General features: G+C 49.4%; 1 protein-coding gene across 4 annotated transcripts in view; it reads right to left on the bottom strand.

Annotated features, from left to right (window-relative positions):
* Positions 1-18,631, bottom strand: part of Adcy5 (adenylate cyclase 5) — a 147,602-nt gene that overhangs the window by 86,950 nt on the left and 42,021 nt on the right. The gene's annotated exons all lie outside the window — the stretch shown is intronic.

The following is an 18,631-nucleotide window of genomic DNA, read 5'->3' on the forward strand; positions in this document are numbered from 1 at the left end:
CCAAGGCAATGGGGGCTGTCAGGAGGCCCTAGCACATAGGCGGGCCTGGCAGGACGCCTCATAGGGCTCAAATGTAAGGGTTAAAGTCAAGAAACCCACCAGAGCCCCAGGTCTCAGGCAGCTCCTGAGGAGCTTTTGGGAGCCACAGAGAGATGGCCTGAGCTGGGAGATGGCCTGAGCTGGGTTCTGGAGTTGTACCTCTCTTCCTCTCTCTTACACCATGGATTTTGACATCAAGCCTATCGTAATTAACATATTCCCACTTTACTGAAGAAACCAAGACTCAAAGGAGATGCCAACTCAATCCAAGGACACAGACAAAATAAGGAATGCAGGTCAACCCCAAAGGACACAACCAGACATCTCAGGGTATGAATTTCCTTCTCCCAACAATATGAGAGATGCTCCTAATGAAGCTACTTCCCCCATTAAAGAGAATTAGGGGTTTCATCCCCTGTCTTCTCAGAAACAGCCAGTCCAGATTTGAACGAATTTTGGTCCCAAAAGGAAAACGAAGCCAGAAAAACCCCAGGTGCAACTGCCAATGCCATCAAGTGTGATTACAAACCGCAGTCATTTCCGGGAAAGCCACTATGGCAGATGAGCTGAAGAGAGCAAGTAGGAAAGTGACTTCAAGCCCTCTGCTCCAGGTGGAGTCCTGTCCTCCAGCAGACCATGCTCCAAAGGGCTGGCATTAGGGGGACTGTGCCACCCGAGGGCCAATGCAGAGAGAAGGGGTGTGTGCTCCAGGATAGCCAAAACCATGTTCTCTAAACTATGCAGGACCTGGCCCTTCTCTCCTGGAGTCAATCACCTGGCAGTGTCATCCTCCTTAAAACTGGGTCAGAAACGCAATGTCAGAGCCTTGGGAAACCCAGCTCTCCTCGGGTCCTGTCGTTCCCCCACCCACAAGAAATGCAAACAGTACAGACTTCACCGCTACCCACAGCAGCTGCCTGTGTGTGCCTCAGCCTCCTCTCCAGTGAGATGAACGCCACCTTCTGCTCCGAACAGGATTAGATGAGTGACGCTAAGTACAGCACTAATGGTGCTTCACACACACTGATCTCATACTGAGCCTCTAAGGAGAGGAACCAGGCCAAAATCTGGTCCCCAGGGGAGGAGGGGAACAGGAGCTGATGCCCGAACAGTGCCAGAGGGGGTTGGAGTGCCTGCTGGGAGTCCATCCTAGCCTTGGCTTCTGTTGTGACTCTGGGCCTGAACCCTGGAGATAGGTGGGAGATAACTGTCCCCAAGTGTGGTTGAAGAATTGTAGACAATAATACGCAAAAAGTACTAACATGTTTTTTTTAGAGAGATTAATACTGGGCCGGGGATTTAGCTCAGTGGTGCCACCGCCTGCCTCACAAGCGCAAGGTCCTGAGTTCGATCCCGGGAACAAAAAAAAAAAGAGAGAGAGAAATTAATACTATATTTCAGCTCTCCCATTACTGGAGGGCACCGATCTCCTTCAGCCTTTCTTCCAGAAAATGCCAAGGATGTCACAGTCCCCTTCATTCAGAGCCAAAGGTCTCAGTCAAAAAGTCAGGGTATGGCTGGGACTCTGCACTCTGCCGGGGCTCTGGAGGAGGATATCACTATGCCTCCTCCTCATCAAAGCCAACCCCAGAAGCCTCCCACTAAGATCTGCCTAGGACTGAGTGCAAAGGCAGACTGGGTGCCAACGTACAGGTACACCACCTGAGAGCCAGTACCTCTCCAAACCTAGGCCTTCCTGCTGCACTTGTTGCACAGGCCCCACATTCTGTTGTTTCTGTCTTGAGAATCTTACCACTTTGTGTATGAGAGGCCCCGTGTTTGTGTCCTACACTGAGCCCAGCCCCACAGGTCAGGTGGCTGGACTGGCAGGCTGCTCCACATGTCTCCCACTGGTTCCTCCTATCGCTCCTCAAGCTGTGGCCATCACCAGATTCAGGTTCAGCTCTGAGAAGTGTTCTCCATGCCACCTCTCACCTGGATGCCTGGCAGCTCTCTGTCTTCCACACTTGTCCCTTGTGCTCTCTTTTCAACAAGGAAACCAGGAGATCATTTTAAAATGTGGGTCAGAATCATATTACCCCTCAGCTCAAACCTACAATGGCTGGCTCCCATCTCGCTTGCAGTAAAAGGAAGACCAGAGTCTGTGTCCTCCCTGCTCCTTCTGACCTCATCTTCTGGGCACTCACCCCGACCCCTACTTTGTCTCTCTGCTCAGCCACACTGGCCTCTTGAGTTTTCCGCAAAAGAATACAAGACACATTCATACTCCAGGGCCTTTGCAATCTTAGGCAAGATATCCTTCTCCAAAGATCCTCATACCATTTTAATGTCGGAAAGATCCTCTAAGATCATCTCTTCTATGAAGGCTAGACTAGCTCCTATCCCACCTTTAAGAAAAAGCATGGAGAGTTGATGAGAATGTGGAGAAACTGGAACCTCCAATTTTACGTTGGTGGAAACGTAAAATGGTACAAATGCTGCAGGAAACAGTACACATAAATTACCATAGGATCCAATGATTCCACTTCTGGGTATACACTCAAAAGAACTGAAAGCAGGGATATAAATATATCTGCACACTTATATTTATAGTAGCATTATTCACAATGACCAAAATGTGGAAGCAACCCAAGTGTCCACTGATAGATGAGTGGCTAAACAAAATGTGATATCTATATACAATAGAACATTTATTCTGCCTTAAAAAGGAACAAAACTATCACATGTTACAGTATGGATGAATCTTGCAGACATTATACTAAATGAAATAAGCATGCACGAGAAGACAAATACAGTGTGATTCCATTTATACGAGGTACCTAGAGCAGTCAACAGTTACCAGGGGACTGCGGTGGAGAGAAATGTTAAGGAGTTGTTCAATGGATGCAGAGGTCATTTGGGATGAAGTAAAAATTCTGGAAATGGATTCTGAAAAATGGTTGCACAGCATGGTGAATATCCTTAATGCCACAGACTGTTCAATTTAAAAATAATTAAAAAGGCAAATCTTATGTTGCATATATTTTAACACAACTTTTTACAAAGGGTAATGAAAAAAGCATGTGTGGAAGACTCAGTGGAATATGGAATCCATTCCGGCCCCTCCCTGAACCCCTCCAGGCCCACATCTTCTGCCTGGGACCCTCAGCCTCCTCCACACCCATCCCAAGATCCAGAGCCCTGCTAACAGGTGGCCACTGACCACTGTGCACAGTGGTGGCCACATCTTGGCCTTGGGGAGTAGAGATTCCAGGTCTATTGTGGCCGCCAAACCACTGTCCTTAAAAGCAACAGGGACACACACACACACACAGCACAGTGCAGCCCAAGCCATGAGGGGGGTTCCTCATTGAGGAGCTTTGGGAACACATGGAGAACTTAAAGGGAAAAGCAGCCTTGGGTCAGACATTTTGGGAATCTAAAACCTGCCCCCAGGAGTAAGGATTCCAGGGAAGCCAAAATGGGGCAGATAGTGGCTGCCAAGTTGAGCAGGAACTGGAGAGCATCACCCCGCTCTGCAGCCCACCCCAGCAGCCACCCCCTCGGGTCCTGAGGAAATGTGAAGCGGTCAATGTGGCCCTGCACTGGACAAGCTGAGGCCTTCAGGACTGTACCCAGCCACTGTCAAGGCTGAATGGGGAGGTAAAGATTCTACTGGCCTTCCGGGGAACTGTCAAGATGTTCAGCTCGGCTCCATTGCCAGGGTGGGGTGGGTAGGCTGCCCTGGTGCTCCAGGCTCCACTTTCCCAGAGACAGACAAGCTGGGCAAGGACAGGAACGCCCCATGGAAAAGACCAGCACTCTCGGAGCACCAGCACCAGTGGTGGCAATAACAGCAGCTCCCTGAGCAAAGGCCCCCACCACCACATGCAGCTATCTGGGTTTAAGCTGTGAAGCAGCCCAGAAGGAAAAGAACCCATGTGAACGCAAATATACGTACCACAAATGCAGGCACATGGGCACCCGCCTGTGTGGACACACATATCCTCCCTCCAGCCGGGCCTCAAAGGTGATCTCTCCTGTTTTGGGAAGGGGAAAGGGCATCTGTCCATGTCCAGGGACAGTGTTGCTCTTAGCCCATCACCTCTGAACCAGAAGGGCCCCATCAAATGTTATTAACCACATAACCCTTCAGATTCTGGGGTCAGAGGACCCCAAGTCTCTAGGCCCCAAAGAAAGACCCTGAGGGAAGTTTAAAAATAAACACCCTTTGGCTCACAAATGCAGATGGGCCCAGCTGTCTCCTGTGAGCAAAGAATGGGAGGGCTTGACAGTACACATCATCAAGGAATCTGGTCAGACTCAAGAAGGAGCCTTCCAACCGAAGGGAGGCAAACCCATGGAGCTGCAGAGGCACTGCCCAAAGCAGGGGCTAGGGACTGACTCCCCACAGGACCTCTTCTCTGGCCACTGCAGAGACCCACTCTGCACAGGTAGTTGGCTCAAATGGCCTTAGAAGCCCTGTGTGCATTTGCACCACCACTAGCTACACCTTTTGCATGCTTTACCTTGAGCTTAGAGAGGCCGAGGGGTCACCTAAGGCATACAGCTCGGAAGGGATTTGAAGCCGGGTGTGTCCACAGCCTTTCTTCTTCTCTGAACCCAAATCCAGGCTCCAGAGGTCCAGTGGACCATCTAAAATCCACTGCCCTGGCAAAGTATTGCTTCTCTGCCCCCTCTTCCATTTAAGCCACGGGGATGGCCTTTATCCCCAGAGCACCTCTTATATCTCAACCTCCCACTCTAAGGTTCAGCTCCTTAAACAATCTTCGAACCCCAACTTTTCTAATCTGAGGAGCACAAAGAGGCCACTGAAACCATCTTGGCCTCTCTGTTCTTCCCAGAGCCACCTCTCAGGCTGAGGGAAAGGGGCACAGGCACCGAGGAGGACCAGCCCTTCAGTCTCCTTGAAGTCTCCGGGGCCCCGCCCCTGTCCTTGAAGTCATAATATTTACAGGGAACACTGCAAAACTAGCCACCCAGCAGCTCTGCCTGGCAGGCAAGTTACTGCAAACAGCAGATGTCTCTGAACAATCTGAACACAGCTCCCCCTTACACTGGCTCCCCAGCCCACTCCAATATGTAAACAAATCAGCAAGGAACCCCATGGCCAAGCAGGAGCCAGCTTGATCCTAAAAGCTGCCCTTCCTGCAGAGGTCACCCTGGAACCAGATCCACCATCCACCCTACACGGGAGAGCTGGGCACATCCTTCTAGGGGCAAAAAATGTCCACCGACGGCACACACACACACACACACACACACACACACACACACACACACAGGCCAATGCCACAATCTGTGTGAGCATGTGGGGGAGAGGACAAGTGGAGGAATGGAGAAAGGAGGAGGAAATGTCAATAGAGCCAAATGCTTTTTTATTCAAACCTTTTATAAATAGGACACTCTGAGCCCCAGCCAGACACACAGACTCAGTGCCTGAAATCATGATCCTCTCCTCGGCTGGTGAGGCAGGGGTGGATTCAGGGTGGGAGGGAAGTCCTGCCAATGCTGTGAATGCTTATCCCTGCTCCCTCCAGTTTTTAGGACTCACACATGGAGCCCATCCATCTCCAAGTTGTCTTAGAAAAGCTGGAGTCAGTGCTGCCACACCACTTACTGGCTGTGTGACATTAGGCAAGTTATTTAACCTCTCTGTGTCTTTGTTTCTCAAATGTAAAATATTGATCCCTGGTACCAAAAAAAAAAAAGTAAAATAGAGAATAACAACCTTTACATTAGAAAGTTGTGAAGACCAGCTATCACAATAATTCTCCCATCCTCCACTTTTCTTTCCTCTCTCTCTCTCAACAGTTTACAAAAAAAAGACTTCTTTGGTGACAGGCAGAGAACCATCATCATCATTGTCACCCTCTGTCTAACCCCAAGACGGCCAGCCCTCAGGGCTGTGTTCTTAACACCACCTTATGGATGAGAACTTGGAGGCAACAGGCCCAGAACAGGCCAGCCGCAGAGACAGGCAGTGTGAGAGCCATGGAGAGCCCTTGGGCCCCCAGTGTGCATGGGCCTGCTGTGGCCCAGCTCTGGCTGAGCAGCAGGGCACAGGGCAGGCTTCCAGCTGAGTGACTAGGGCCCAGGGGCAGGGACCCCACAGGATATGAGTGGCCAAAGAGTCCCACCACCAGTCTGGCAGACTCAGGATGCTGCAACTCCTTTCCATGGACTGCTCCAGGGGGAGCCGCTGGGCCTTCAGAACAGGCTATCCTGCACTGGGGAGACCAGGGTTCCAATTTTCCCAGCCCAGCTGTGATGCCCATCATCCCAGAAGTTACTGACTGTGCCCGCTCTCCTTCTGCTACCCCAAGTGTCCTGATTCAGATGCGAAATCACATGGTCACCATACTCCAACCTGTCTTCAAGGCTGCTGAGCCTTGCCTTCCTTGGCAGTTCCAAGGGACTCAGGAAACAACCCTGACCTTTCTTTTCCTTTCCTGGCTGCAGAAACTTTCATCACATGCTGCCCACCAGCCGCCCCCCCCCATGCCCGTGACCCCGTGCTTGGCTCTCTAGTACCACAGCAGTGTCTTCTCAGCACACCCAAGTGGTCACGAGCTTGTGTGCACAGCAGGTAACCTGAGCACCAAGTGGCTCCTCTACAACAGAGAAGGGACACAGCCAGGTGGCACTCACTTGTAACCACAACACTCTGGAAGGCTGAGGCAGGAGGATTGCCAAGTTCAAGCCCAGCCTGGGTAACTTAGTGACTTAGTGAGATCTGGTCTCAAAATAAAAAATGAAAACAGTTGAGGATGTAGCTCAGTGTGAAGACTCTGGCATCAATACCCAGTACAGTTAATTTTTTTAAAAAATCAGTGAGGTTCAAGGCCGAATCCTATCACCAATGGTACAAATACAGGTCCTTACCGAATTAGGAAGCAGTTGCACCCAGAAATGTGTGTACACATACAGATTTCACTTGTGCTTATGGGGATAAGGTACTTCAGGAACACTCACAAAAATCACTGGTACCAGGTGTGGAAATGCATTCCATGATTTTTTGTTTTAATATTTACCTCCTTGGTAGAGTTTAAGCCTGTGTGATATTACAATGTCATTTAAATGAGCCTGGACTCTAAAACCTCTTCTTCCATAGAAAACTGGGGGGGCTCCAGCCAAATCCATGGAGCTGGGAGTATGGATTCACTGCCCAGGATCTGACCTGCATGGCAGGAGGCAGTGCAGTAGGAGAGAGTCATGAACATGAGCAAATGCTCAAGCTTGCAGGCAGAAGCTCCTCTTAGCACACTAACCATGGCCCACTTGTGACAAATACAAGACATTCAAGCCAAGTAAAATAATGTCCTTCCTTGAAAAGACCTCATGGCAGATGCAAGAAAGAATTTGTCTTCATACAACATTACTTAGGCAACCACATACTGGCCAATGGCAGGCCAAGCACTCCGCTAGGCCTGAAAAATGAGCCACAAATAAGGCTGTGTCAGATCTTAAGATACACCAGTCTAGGAAGGGAAAGATAGAAGCAGGACAGACAGCAGCAGGTCCCCACATTAGATCCCAGAGGGGCACCATGGAAGGAGAGGGAAGAGCCTAGGTGCTGGAAAGAGATGTCTCACGGGGGTTCCGGAATGCAGGTGGAGGTGGGGAGGAATAGTAGAAGGGGGAGACAGCAACCCAGGGAAGGGAAGCTTGCGGGTACAGGGTAGCTGTGCAGTCTTTGTAGGACAGATGAGAATAAGCCAGTATTCCGGGCCAGAATGGCAAGGAAGCAATGTGCTCAGATCTGTTTTGGAAATGTAGTATTCCAGCTGTGTGGCAGGTGACCCCGAGGAGAGAGTTCAGTCAGGGATCAGTTAAATAGCTATTGGCAATGTTCCAGATAAGAAATGATGACGGTCTTGGGAGGGTGCAGGTTCAGGGAAGGGAGAGGACCAGGCAGTCGAGAAGCAGCAGCAAAGCTGCCCTTGGTGAGGACAGTGGGTGGCGGAGTGGGACAGGACCCATACTGAGACTGAGGGGCCCAAGGCAGCAATAGCAACTTGCTGGAAACCAAAGACGTTGGACCAGAGGGACAGTGGTGGGGGACAGTTAACAGAGTCACAGTGATGAACAAGATCAGCCAGAATAAGCCCTAGATGGAGCCCTGGGGAAAAAAACATCACTTAAGGAGGAAGGAAAGTACGGGACGCTAAGACCAGAGACAGAGTAGAAGAACCAGAGAGGAAAATCAGGAGTGAGCCAGGAAGGAGACTGCGCCAGGCTGAAGGGGTACAACCATTAGCCAACAACCCCTCATTTAAACAGCAGGAGGAGAGAGTACACGTGGTGTTAATACAGGTTGAGAACTACCCTGTCGAGAGGGCTGGTGGTGAACTGGGAGTCGGAGGTAGGTCTAGGAGTGACCTATGTCCATGGTCAGCATGGGCGGGTGAGGCCCTAGGATGGGAGTAGGTGGCCACACCAGTGGAGGAAATGTCCCAGACAAGAGGAACTGGTTGCTTCACATGGCCAGGAAGGATGGGCAGTTGAGGTGGGGAGGTACAGAATTTATACACAAGAAGCTACAGAAGACAGCAGTGATGATGCGGGCTCAGGCTCTGCACCCTGGGGAGGAGGCCATGAATCAAACAACAAATCACACCAGAAGATCCCTGCCAGAAATTCTGGCCCAGAAGTGGAATTAGTGCAGAAGAGCTAGGAAGACAGCTTCAAGACTTTCCTCCAGGCTGGGATGTATACTCCTGAGCCTTCACCCCATGTCTTGTTTCCAGTACCACTAGGATCCATGTGCACATGGGGAGTTTTCACAAAAGAAAGTTAAACTCCACCCTTCTGCCTCTGCTGCACTTGCACACATGCACAATCCACACCACTCTGGCCCAGGTCCACATTTGTTTTTTGCTCTTGATGAAGCCCCCAACAGAGCAGCACATGCAGAGAGGCTTGTGACAAGCAGATGAAAGGGACACTAACCTATGACTTTCCTCCTCACTGACCACAAGGCCAATCAACTCTACCAGAATGAAGTGTTTCTCTATCCATGGCTCTGAATAGGCTCAACTCCAGAGTGAAGTGAGTACAACGAGACATTAACTTAACACAGAGTATATAACATCCACACAGGCTCTCTGAGCCCCACCTGCATGAAACAAGGGGTACAGCACTCACAGGGAGGCTTAGCCTGTAGGGAGCTGCAGGTAGCTGTGACCTTCCTCCAGACTGGCCAGGGCAGAGGTACAGCGAGGGTGGAGCCACAAGGAGGGCCAGGGGCTGTGGTCCTGCATAGAGATAGGCACCCCAGGACAGAACAGGTGTTGATGTTGCTGGATGGCAGGGTCCTGCACCAGACAGTTGGACAGATATCTAAAACCATCAGTGCAAGGGACAGACCCCAACTCCTGTGCTTCTCCAGGAGTCCTGGCTCATGGCCATACCTGACTTTTTCTGCCACTTGTGGAGAAGGGGAAAGAAGTAAGAGCAAGTCCTTCCTGAATATAGTGCCAATGGCAGAATGTGCTTGATCTTCCAGTTTGGTGTCAAGTCTCCTGCTAACCTGACATCCCTCTCACCACACCTCCAAGCCTGCTGCACACTCTGATGGAATGGGCCAGAAAGTGCTAGCAGCTTGCATTTAGCAAGAGCCCTAGGTGTGGTGTGCCTGAGTGAAACTGGAAGACTGGGCATTTCCAAAATGTTCTGAGGTTTCCCTTTAAGAGCACAGGTGCATTTCCCTTCAGGGAGGGCTGATACCTCCTACCCAGTTTGCTCCCCAAATGAGGATAAAAAGTTGCTTGCAAGAAGTAAGAGGCGCCAGGGAATAAAGAGTAAGGGCTGGGTAGATGCGACGAAGCACTTCCTCACAATCCCATGGCAACCCTGGGCCAGGTAGGCTACAGGGAAGTGTAGCCTAAGGCTGGGCTACCTGGTCCCATGCCTGGAATGGACTCACCCTGTTCCTTCTCTTCCCTTCACCCACTCAGGACAGCAGATTGAGGTCTACACCCATCTCTGAGGTTTGCATCCTTCTCTGTAGGCTGCCCCCTAAAATCTCCACTTGGACTATAAATGGAGAGTCAGGGGGCAAGTGGTGGACGTTTTGTAGCCTCTCTCCTTCCTGGAATAAGACACCCCAAGCTGACTCTGGGATACCAGAAGCCAAACGCTCCAAGTATACTGTTCTGACCAAGCCTTAGGCAAGGGCCAGCACATTTCCCATCTGTCCTGCAGGGGTCTGGGGGCCACCCAGTGCACCTGCACAAAGGACCAACTGCCCAAACAGACTGGCCAGAGGTTCCAGGACGCTCAAGGGACAGACAGGGTGTGCTGATCACTCCAGGTGGGTGGGATGGGAGGAGACATATGGGAAAGGAAGTAAAAGTATATGGGTCTGGGATGAGGAACGTGAACTACATTCTGAGAATTTCAAAGCACATGCCATCCCTGAAGCTGCTGGGCCACTAAACTAGGCCAAACTCACCCTTCCCCGCCTGATGACCACAGACTGTCTAAACACTTCCAGATGTCACTGAGGGCCTGTGGGGGACGGCAAGTGCAGCTTGGACAAAATAGAGTCAAAGACCATCTCTTGGGAAAGAGAGACTATAAATTACAATTATGACTTCCCACTCAGAACAAGGAGAGATCCTGCAGCTGGAGGATGAGGGTGGATGATGGGGTTGTCCTTGAGGAACAGCCCCTACCCAGCCAACAACACTTCATAGGCTTTCTCTGGTCGGCTTGCTCCAGCCCAGCCTCTGCTGTCCTCCTTTCCAAAGTCCAAATGCCACATGGTGGAGATCCTTTCAAGATACCTTCACCCCAAGAAAAGTGCTTAGCCATTTCTAGGGTCAGGACTCTTGCCAAGTAAAGTGGCAATATGGGTGACTCTTGCTTTAGCCCAGCTTCTAACCAAACAACTGTCGGGGCACCATTCACAGTGCAGACTAACAGGAATGGCTTCAGGATGTATCCTATGGCCCTGTAGGCTGACAGGTCAGGACCTGGAGAAGTCAGTGGCTCCACCACAGCTCTCCCCAACCACCTACCCAGCTTCCATGGGGCTGCTAGCCCCTCATCTCCATCCTCACAACTCTTGCAGTCCCCACCATCTGTTCTGGGGCCCTTAGAGCTTCCTTGTCAGACCAGGACTCTGAGATGAGAATAGAGCCAACAGACGCTGGCGTTGAGCGGGCTTGGATGAGCACCTCCCCCTCACATCTAGAACATTTGTCTTAATTTACTTTATGTAATTAAGAATCCACTACTGTCCTGGCAAAAGCAGGAGAAGCAAGTTACAAAATAGTATATCCTGTATTATGCTAATTTCAGTTAGCAAAATGGAGTAGAGTGATGTTTATCTTTTCTCCTTCATGCTGTTTTTACTTTCCAGATTGGCTTCAAGTGATATGCATGGCTGTTAAGAACAGAGAAAAGAATGCAATCACTTGATGAGGGCTCTGTGTGCTCCCAATGGGAATGACACTCCCAGGTTCACCCTATCTGTGGAAGAACTGAGATAGGCTAGGTTTGCAAGAAGCACAGGTCAGAGAGAGAAATGCAGATGCCACCTCCAACTCTTCCACTTCAGGCCCAGAGGTCACCAGGCTTGCCTAAGGCCAATCAGCAGTGGGTGGTGCCAGGCCCTGAAGGCCCAGGAGGGGGACAATGCCACTTCCCTTTTCTACACCTTTTCTGTGTCTGCCTAGCACTATCTCTCATGTTAGTCTTCCTTGTTCTCTGTCGGTCTTTGTGTGCCTGTTTGTCTCTTTCTGTATCATACACTACACACATACACACCCCTCCAGATCTCAATAAAGGCCTTCACACTAACCCTTACCCATTTACCACCACCCGCCATGGGATAAACCTCTTGGTTTGTTCTTTTGGGGGGGGGGGCAGGTATTAGCATTCCCAGGAGGCCGCCATAGTCTCCTCAACCCTAAGTAGCTCCAAGGACATTTGACTCTAAATGCACCAAGCCTAGCCAATGGCACACACTAGGGCAACTGGAACTCCCAGTCCCTCTAATCAGACCGCAAACAAGGCAGATGGGTGAGCAAGGCTCAGAAGCTGAATTCCCGCCACCTGCATGCATGTGCACATGTAAGCACAGGCAAATGTGCGCGCGCACACACATGCGACCAATGAGTCTTCCCTGATGACTCAAAGGAGCACAGGGTTTGAGAATGAGACAGACCTTGGTTCAAGCCATTACACCAAGAGTTCTGAGGTCTTGGGATCCCTATGCCTCTTCTCCAAGCCTTTGTCCCCATCTATAAAATGAGAATGTTACCCTCCAGGGTACAGAATCACATGCGAAGACCATGACCTGTGTAAAGCGCGAGCACTGCCTGGCTGGGCTCACTGCCGGTGTGCACTAGCCTCCCAGCCACCTGGCCACCCAGCCGCCCACCACCACCACCACCACCCCCCCGCCCCCACCCAGCACTCCCTTCCTCCTCCCTCTAGCCCTGGCTGCCCAGGAGCCTTTAGAACCACGTGCAACTTTTTTAAAACATCTTTTAAGATGATGAGATTTTCAATTTTTTTCTAACTTTAAAAAGGTACAGATAGTTTTCCTTCATTCACTTAACTCAGTATAACCTGAAAACACTTTTTTCTCACCCAAATCAGAAATAATACAGGATATTGCCTTCAATCCTACCACCTTCACAAATCAATTGTTTTCATGTTCCCTTCTTGGGATCTCACTGTTTTTGAATGAATAACAAGAAAGTATTCCTATAGTAGCACCTCACCCATCTATATAGCACAGCTGAAACGGGAAACAGCTGAAGAGGCCGCCTACAGGACAAAACAGATGCCCCTTAGACTATGCCCTCACATTCAGAACTTGACCTGCAAGTGATAATCTCAGGTTGTCACTAAGTACCTAATAACGGTTAATTTCCACAAATTCTAATAATACACTTGTCCAACTCATGCAGTTTAGAAATAGCAAACTGGCAGCGGGAGCAGGGTGTAGTTGGGGTGAGGAGCTGTCTGCAAGGCTCTGTGATAAGTCCTAAGTCACAGCTTATTCATGAGGAAAGAGACAGAAAAGGAGTTTTTTAAAGTTGCCAAAGGTATCAAAAAACCCTAGAGCTGCAGCTATTTTGTCCAGGAGCCAACAGGCCTCTGATGTTCCCAGGCCTGTCCTGTATGTAGCAGAGGACAATGACTAACCCATGAGAAGAGAGCCTCAGTCACCCAGGAAAGACTGTATCAGTGACGACTCAAGGAGGTAGACAAGCACGAATTTCAGAAAGACATTGCAAAAGAGTTATAATAATAAATGCCACCACAAATTCTTAATCCAGAAAAGCAAGGCTGCACAGAATGGCCTGTTGCCCCAAGATCCTAGTGAGAAGAATGTCACTGTACACCAATTTCATTTTTAAGTGAAAACTGCTCTTTATGAAGCTCCCACTTTCAGAGGGCTTTGTGTGAGGTACAGAGGGGCGGAGAACCCACAAGGACATGTCCATCCCTGGGTCCCCTGGTCAGAACAAATGGATGATCAAGAGCCTTCAAGGCCCCTCACAATGATCTCCACTGTGGTTCCACCCCTAGGTTCCCTCCTCTCCCCTAAATACATCTGGCCTCATCCACCTCACTCTCCTGCTATCTCCCTCCCCGTCAGGACCCATACTGCCTGCTGAACCCTTCCTCATCCTCTTGGGCTCCTTCCTGCTGGGGCTGGTGGCACTGCCTGCACACTGGCCTCCCATCAGACTGCAAGCCTCAATTGGACTATTCCATCTGCAGACAGATGCTCAGGCCAATGTGCTCCATATCGGCACCCAGCAGGTACTCAGCGCACATCGGCGGGACTTGAAAGCCCACATCCACACTGGAGCAGCCCAGGGCACTGCCTTCTCCAGCCCACTCAGGGATGTAGGCTACAGCACCCTCTCACAGGGCCTCCTCCTCTCCACCACTCTGGGAAAGCTTACAATGTGAATGTCTGGAATTGGGAAAGAGGGACATGAAGGAATTCCCCCTTGCCCAATAAGGATTAACATTCATCTTTTTCTCCACAAACCTGCAATAAACAGAAGAGCTAAATGTGCCCCTGTCCTGGTGTTCCTGAGAATGAGTGGAACTAGGGGGAAGGGAAGGGGCCCTTGCCAACACTTTACTCTGTGCCTGGTCTGACTTTTTTCTTACTCCTCATTGCGACTGACAGAGGGTGAAGCACAGAAATAACCAGACGCACTTGCCCCTCCTGTGCCCTACTTTAGGCAAGGGTCTCCCCTGTACCCGAAGTCTGAGGAAAAGACTGACTGGCTCATCCATTCCAGCCCTTAATCTTCACCGGTAAAAATTCTTTCTGGTGTCTGCCTTAAATCCTTCCCTCTGTTCTATCGGCAGGACCTTCTTTCCCACTCTCAACCCTTCCCCATCTAAAGTCAAATAGACTTTGTAAACCTGAGGGGAAGAAGTAGAGGAAGGGGGCTGAGGAAAGGGAGGCTTTAGTTAGTATAAGTATATCCCTGGCTCAAATTCTGGAAGGACAGAGAAAGAAATCAATGAAGGGGACTGTGGGGCAGACACAGCATAAAGAGGCAGCTGCTGCAGATCGTAGAGGAGAGAGGACAAAGAATACAAAGAGAAAATAAGGGACAACTCTCCTGTCATAAAGTCCAGCTGGCATCCAGGACCCACAGAGCTGTTCACAGGTGACTCAAGGTTCAGGCACCCCCTAGTCTGGGATGCTCTAGCCCTCAGGCCTGCAGCACCAAAATAGCCATCTGTCATCCTCCTGCCCAGGGCACAGGAGGATGTGTGCCCATTGCCATGGTAACCAGCTCTCCTAGCACCTGGAAAGTATGCCTCACCAGCAACAAGGGCCTCAAGTGATTTCTAACAAAGCCCCCGCCCCTCCAGAACCAAGGGTTCCACCTGCCTCTCCGTGGGGACCCACACTCTCCAGCTGCAGAGTGAAGAGACCAGTGTGTCCCATCTCAAGCAGCCATGCACACCCCTCAGATGGCTTGGGGTATGAATGTGGGGGTCTGTCTCAGGGCTCCCTGGGCTGAGACAACACAAGATCCTGGAAGGGGCTCAGCTCTCTGACATTTTCCAAGGATGGGTCAGAATGATGCCTTACCATTCATTATTACCGCAAGCCCTGGCCCCAAACCCAGATGTGTTGCCCTGCGCCAAACCATTCAGCACACAGGGCCACCACCACCAAGATAATCTTCGACAAATATCATTTTCATCCAATCATTCCTCAGCTCAAGTGCCTAAAATAGCTTGTTCCAGTTTAGATCAAATCTAAACGTTATGGTATTTTCACTCCCTACACACATACTCCAACCTCAACCCTAGGTTCTCGGCATTCCAGCCACGCCCAGCCCATCTCTTCTGTCCCAATTTTCTGATCCCTGCCACATTTTTCCTTGCTCAGGCCTAGTCCTCTCCTTATGCCACTGCCTTTCACTTCATGGCTTTTGGCTGACCCTTGCCTCCTTCAGCAAGCTGTGCTGTATGTCGTCTCTCACTGTAACTACTTGCACGTACCTTGATGTTGGTAAAGCTAAAACTGCAGTCCATAGATGGGGTCCAAATTTCTAGCTTGGCTGTAAGGTCATCAAGGGGAGAACTCTTTCTTTAGGAGGCTTTAAGATGCCCCAGTTGGACCAGGAGGCCCAGAGGATCCACTCCAGTCTCCCACATCTGCCTTCTAAAGGACCAGCACCCAGCCTCCCCACTGGGACCTGCCAGGGATGGGACTAGGGGCAGAAAGGAGCACCACACCTCAGCCACACCTTCCACAGCAGGCTGAGGGCTCACAGTGCCTACAAGGGCTGTCCAGTGGAGCTTTCCACAGTGTGAGAAATGATCTGAACAGACCAGATTTCAAAGACTTACTGTGGGGGAAAAAAGATAAAATAGCCAATGGGCATTTTTCACAGTGGCTACATGTTAAAGTGATAGTATTTTGGATATGTTGGGATAAAGAAAGTACATTGCTAAAACTAAGTTTACCTGTTTCTTAAAAAATATGGCTATAGAAAAATTTCAAATTACACATATGGCTCACATTATATTTCTACTGCACTGAGCCTAGAGCTTTGAGAGCTTTGGGTATGTTCTTTGGCTTGCACCTGTGTGTGTGTGTGTGTGTGTGTGTGTGTGTGTGAGAGAGAGAGAGAGAGAGAGAGAGAGAGAGAGAGAGAGAGAGAGAGAGAGAGAGAGAGAGAGAGATGCTGAAGCTCAAGTCCAGGGCCCTTATGTATGATAGGCAAGCACTGAGCTATAACCCCAACCTGGCTCATATCCTCTATGTTCAAAGTCTCTTTGCCTTCTCAAGGGTGTGATGAGAATTCCAACTGAACTGGCCTTGCTTTCTTTCTTCTTAAGTTTCTTACATTTTTTTAAATTGTAGTTAAAAAAATATATCAGTAACACGAAATCTACCCTCTTGGCAAATTTTTGAGTGGACAATACAATACTGTTAACTATATGCACACTGAAGTACAGCATCACTCTTCCTAGTTTATCTTGATTTATGCCTCCCTGCTGAAGGCTTCAAATCCTCTCTGGAACAAACTGGAGCTGCAAATTAGTTAACTGATTTAGATCTTCAGTGCCCTAAGACCTAGTCTTTGGACCCAGGAGAGCTCTGGAACAGCCCAAGTCCTGATAGCACTCACCACTCCTGCTGCTCCTTACTGTATTGTAGTGCTGTGTGACTGTACTGGCTCACACAGCGACCCATGGAGCAGACAGGGTGGCATGAACAGCCCCGTCAACAATGAGGAAATCAAAGGTCAGAGGTAAGTGAGGTGCACAAAGGTGGTGGCATCGCTGGAACCCAAGCTCTGGACCCCAGACACTCTCCACTGTGTAGGCAGGAGTCTGAGGACTTGAGTCCACAGCAGCAGTTGTGTGCTCTCATTGCCCAGAAAGCACTGGCTGTACACTAGGAGAGAATAGGACACAGCTCAAAAAAGAAAAGGAAAGGGGCCAGGGATTTAGCTCAGTGGTTCCAGCGCCTTCCTCACAAGCTCAAGGTTCTGAGTTCGATCCCCGGTACCAAAAAAAAAAAAAAAAAGAAAATGAAATCAAAATGATACAAAAGTAGGTGGCAAGGAGACCTAAGACACGTAAAATGGGAACTTGTGGGCCTGGGTTCCAGGAATCACCTCTGCTCCTATGAAACTGTGTGTCCTCAGTTCACTGCTCTTACATCCTCGGGCTCCATCTCTTCATGTGTAACAGGAGCTGGATGCTTGGAGATGCAGCCTCAGTGCCCCCACTTACCCTTCTGGTGGGAACACAGGCCAGCTCAATCCTTTTGTACAGCAATTTGGCAATATGTGTCAAGAGCCTTAAAAATGTTCAAACTCTTTGACCCAGTAATTCCACTTCTGAGAATCCTAAGGAAATAATCCTAAATAAGGAAAAAAACTACGTGCAAAGACCTTCATCTCAGCACTATTTATAACACTAAAAGGCTGGAAATGAGCTAAAGTCTAATAATAGGATGGCTAAACTATGATATGGTGAATCCACTTAATGAAATATTATACAATTATTTAAAAGAACACGCCAGTAACATGGAATGTGCTTTTGGCCATATGAAAAAAAAAATCAGAGTATTTGGTTTGGTTCTGGGGGTGGGTCTCATCTGAGTTATTGAAAAAGAAGCAGGATTAATAGTATATCAAAAGATTAATACTGTTTAACTGTGGTCAAATTTTAAAGAGAGAAAGAAAGACTAGTCCTATGCAGGCACATATATCCATGTTCACAAAGGTTAGAAGCAAATTCACCATCATGCTGATAGACTGTTCAGAGTGATGGGACTATGTGTTATCATTTCTTCTCTTCTCAGCTTCCAAACTGTGCAAATAAGCTGGGCATATAGTGTAGGTCTACCATCCAGCTACTCAAGAGGCTGAGGCAGGAGAATTGCCTGAGTTCAGGAATTTGAGACCATGCTGGGCAATACCGCAAGACCCTATCCCAAAACAACAACTACAAAAGTGCATGAATAATTCTGAAAAAATACATAACGGGGTGCTGTGCTTGAAGTTCCCCAAGAGCACCTGGGCTTTGGCTGCTCTGGGCAGTCAGCTAGGTGGTAAGCTGGCTGCATGCTGAGCCCAGCCCTCAGCTGAAAGGAAAGCATGAAAGTCCAGGGACCAGTGTCACTCACATCCAGATAGACACTGGCCATCCCTACTACAGCCCCATTCTTCTACTTTAAAAAAAGAAAGACAAAGTGGGAAAAGGGACCATTTTTGTGGCTACTGGCACTTAGGATGATAAACAGGCATATGTCTGAATGTTCTATATCCTAAAGCAACTGATTTTTCTATTCACATTCCTTGGAGCCCACTTAATGGCTGGAGTCAGACGAGCTGGGCAGGGAACTACGTGGATGCCTTGGGGGCACCTGTGTAAGATTTGTTGGAACAAACCATGGAAGGATCAAGCTAACTTCTCCTATGGGGTAAGGAAGAGAAGCTTGGCTCATCCTGAGCCTGACTCCCTACCTGGTCAGCACTCTTCATGGCAGAAACAACTTTTCCCTCAAACCTTCCAGCCTCCTTGAGCTACTCTCATGCCTCTGTGTGACATGTAGCTATTATCAAACCCTGCCTGTGGGAGAAAGAACTTCAGAAATCTATCAGGA

Source organism: Heterocephalus glaber, unplaced genomic scaffold (genome assembly GCF_053883595.1).
Source record: "Heterocephalus glaber isolate CG9 unplaced genomic scaffold, H.glaber_assembly_v1.0 deba00000122, whole genome shotgun sequence".
Classification (NCBI taxonomy): Eukaryota; Metazoa; Chordata; class Mammalia; order Rodentia; family Bathyergidae; genus Heterocephalus; species Heterocephalus glaber.